This window comes from Wasmannia auropunctata, unplaced genomic scaffold (assembly GCF_000956235.1).
Source record: "Wasmannia auropunctata unplaced genomic scaffold, wasmannia.A_1.0 LD314178.1, whole genome shotgun sequence".
Taxonomy (NCBI): Eukaryota; Metazoa; Arthropoda; class Insecta; order Hymenoptera; family Formicidae; genus Wasmannia; species Wasmannia auropunctata.
Genome location: NW_012048712.1, coordinates 193 through 4,309, shown reverse-complemented (window position 1 = coordinate 4,309; position 4,117 = coordinate 193). Strand labels below are relative to the sequence as shown.

General features: G+C 26.9%; 1 long non-coding RNA gene across 1 annotated transcript; it reads right to left on the bottom strand.

The window, feature by feature from the left end:
• Positions 1-629: 629 nt before the first annotated feature.
• LOC105460869 lies at positions 630-1,944 on the bottom strand. Its single transcript, XR_975881.1, has 3 exons — positions 1,797-1,944; positions 939-1,090; positions 630-820 (listed from the first exon to the last, which is right to left on the bottom strand). It is a non-coding gene; the product is annotated as an uncharacterized LOC105460869 (long non-coding RNA).
• Between the last annotated feature and the right edge of the window lie 2,173 nt (positions 1,945-4,117).

The following is a 4,117-nucleotide window of genomic DNA, read 5'->3' as shown; positions in this document are numbered from 1 at the left end:
TAATATCTCGATATTTTTTGACACGCACGTGCGTATGTATGGATGCGAATGTGACATCGCGTATTACATTTTTTTTATATCTTTTATTCCTCTAATTTTATGATGTTTATAAAAGACGAAATAAAAATTTATTTAAACTGATACTAAAATTTAATGAGGAAGCAATAAGATATCCTTTATGTTCGTGTTCTAATTTTGTCTTGTAATTTAAAAACAATTGATAAATACGGCTAATATGTTGGACTATTGAACGAGAAGCGTTCAAAGTACAAGTATATATATTATGCGAAAATGTCAACTTACAGCAATACAATCGATCATTATATAAATGGTCAAGGTTGTATGTGTAGAATATCACAATACTTTATTTACATACCTCAGCTAACCTACTTTTATTCTAGGAAGCTTATAAATTAAACTAGATTTTGATGAATAGCTGATTACTGACAGTATCATTACTGAATCATCATGAGCGATTGCTTAGATCAAATAAAAAAATCTTTGTTTATTTATTCTTATTGTAAGATTACTCTTCTTACTTTGAATATTAGCGGTTCTTTGTGAGGAATGGCAGAAAGGCAACTCTGTATTATTTGTAGGATCTTTGGGAAGGTAATTTAGTTCACTCGTTTCGTATTGCACCCTTTATTTCAAACCGAGTTTACTGTACAGACCAAAATGCGAATTCCGACTATCCGTTTTATCAAGCTCTTCAAGACTGCTTTCCTTCGTCTCTTGACTGTTCTCTGTCGCTTCTCTTTCTTCACGCTCTCCGCCAATCGGTGCACGGGATTGGGGAGAGCTACCTACTGCGCCTGCGCTATGTTTTAATTAAATAAATATGGACTGCTAGTTCCCCCACTTTTGCTTTTAAAAAAGATATTAAAAGAATAAAAATTAATTTATAAAATACTAAAAAACACTTTTGGTGCACTTACAAAATTCAATAAGGTTACATTGTTCATTGTTTTGACTTCTTCCGGCTTCCTTACTCTCACTACATTTGAATTCTTAGGAAACACATAGTTGACTATTCCTTTCCAAAAAAATTGTAAGTCTCCCATGAAATTTACTTGTGTTTTTAGTGACACTATAGTAAGCATAAATATGAAGGAAACAAGTTTTATGTATATTCTCATTATGTTGTCGATACTCGGAATTGTAAATTATAACTTGTAAGTATCAATAATATTATTTGATATAAATTTTATGAGACTTGTCTTTGTTTACATTTTAAGAAACCTATAAATGCAGTATTAGTTTATTTTTAACATATTTATATTTAATATACATTTCTTGTATAATCAACTTGTAATTTTACAAACATACGTGCACAAAGTATACATGTGCTTATATAAATGAATATGAGAGCGCATATTACATTTCTATATTTTTTATTCTTCTGATTTTATAATGTTCACGAAATATATACTGGAAGTTTGTTTAAACAAATTCTGAAATTTAATATAGATGCAATAATTCGTCTGCTTTTTATTATTTTATATCTTACAGATTTTACCTTTGTAGACTTTACAATACGTATTTTCAAAGATGTTTTAGGTTTTTTAAAGTACTTTTCAACAATTAAATTCTCTCTTATTTATTAAGTTATTAGCAATATTTTATGTTACAAATATTGTCAATAACTTAATCAAGTTTTATTAGAAAATGAGGAAATAAGAACTATTGTATGTATGCTCTATAACTTACATATATTGTCCATTTTTTACACATGTCTCATATTAATATATTAATGTATTAACTCACCATATTAATATAATAATGTAATAACTCACCAATAAATTTAATTAAAACACTTTAAACTATAACTGTTAAACTAAAAACATAAAATTTCATCAATAAATTTTATCTCTAACGTGTTCTGACTTTAAAATCTAAAAACATTAACTATTAGATACAACGGATAAGTTAAAACTATTATACCGCATTGAATGTGTTGTGCTCAAACAAATATATTATGCGAAACAGTAATAATCGATCTTTTCAAGATCATATTGAACTTTACGACACTTCACTGGCATACTTGACAATCTTTTATCTAAGAACATAAATTAAAGACAATGATCAACTTCGATTCTTGATGAATAATCGATCATTGTCTGACAGTCATTGAATCATGGACAATTGCTTACAAAAACGAAAAAATCTTGATACAACATATTTATTCTTATTCAGTGTTTTCTTGTTTACTCAGGGAAATGTTTCTGGCTATTCCAGCCAGAATTCTAAATATTACACTTAAATTACGTCGCTGTTTTTTGTATCTGCTAAAAAATGGTCTGTCATACGTAGAATTTATAGCAGCAATGTTCTAAGAATATATACAAGAAAATATAGGTCTCATAATCAAATAAAATTAAAGTGTGGATTGAAGTCTGGACTGACTAAATGTCATAGAGGAACTTTCTTGCTAAATTTGACAAATAGTTCAGATATAATTTCTGTTAGCTATATTGATCTCTCTTTTAGCTATATTAGCTATATTGATTAAATACAATACATATGTGGTATAGCAGTGCTTACTAATCACTCATCCGTTTTAGCTAATTTTTCGTACCTAAATAATTCTCGCTATAATTGCAAAATTACTTCTTTCAGTGATTGCTTCTATAAATACTCAATGAAAATTTTACACGTTTAGTTGTGCATATTGTGTCCAGAATTGTGACTTCAAATATAGAAAATTCTGCCGTTCGTTTATATTATTTGTAGTTTCTTTAATTTGTCTACATTACTTTCTGTATAATATACAGTGGCGGACAAAAGAATGTTTATCTTTTATCAAGAAGTTATATACATATAACAAAATAATTTTGAATCTGATTAACCTAATAACCGACGCATCATATATCGACGATCACTCACCAAGGTCTTTGCTAAAACCAAACAATACTCAGGAATCAGATGAACACAAGATACCGTGTTGAAGAGAATACAACTTTTTTTTCTTTGTCGCTTCTTAGATAAAAGATTTCTTGACATTTTGTGTATTATCAAGTTATAACTATCTTCCGTTGTGACGTAATGCTCTTCGGTAAAGTAGCCATATCTCTCTACTAAACCGATCTGCGTAATATGTAAAATAACATGAAACAATTAAATAAAAAAGACAAATCAAAGAAAATTTTAAGAGTATTTATTTTCTAACAGTTTCGAAATTGTTTTACACATTTTTTAATTCAGATTGAATTGAGATGTTTTTATTCAGACAATGTATACTGAGTATATTTGGACAAAGATATTTTGATAACTGTATCGCTATTGATTATAAAACACCTTGTTGTATTATATAATCATTAATACATCAAGATTTTTTTCTATTAAAAAGATTGTTTTGACTAAATAATCTTTTAATTGAGCTATTATTTTTTAAAGTGTGCCTTTAAGATAAATATTTAAAAAATTAAATGTTAATTAACAAAATATTATAATACGTGTTGCACTTACAAAATCTAATGTGGTTACATTGTTCTCTGTTTTGACATCTTCTGGCTTCCTTACTATCACTATACCAGGATCTTTAGAAATACGTAGTTAATTTTAGGAAATACGTAGTTAAGCATTCCTTTCCAAAAGAAGTCTGCTATAAAATTTATTTGTGCTTCTAGTGACACTATAGTGAGCATAAATATGAAAGAAACAAGTTTTACGTTTATTCTCATTATATTCGCAATTGGAAACTGTAACTTGTAAGTACCAACAGTTATTCCATAAGTTTTATGGCATTTTGTTCTTCGTTTGAATTTCAAGGAACCTATAAATGCAATGAGTATTAGTTTATTCATAATTATTCAACATTGATTTTTTTACATGGTGTATATATACATATATATAATATATGTCATTAAAAATCAAGAAGTATTAATTTTTATTTTTGTGATATTGATATCTAATAATTAAATTATTTTAATTTTATTAGAGTTTATAAAAGAGTTTAAAAAATTAGAGTTTATAAAAGTTTATTTAAAAGAAATTACATAATTTTGCTGTTTGTTTAAATGACTAAAGTTTACTTTGAAAAAAATGAAATTTTAATTTTTTATTACTCGATTACTGATTACGCTACTAAAACTTTTAATTTAATATCTCAATGTAT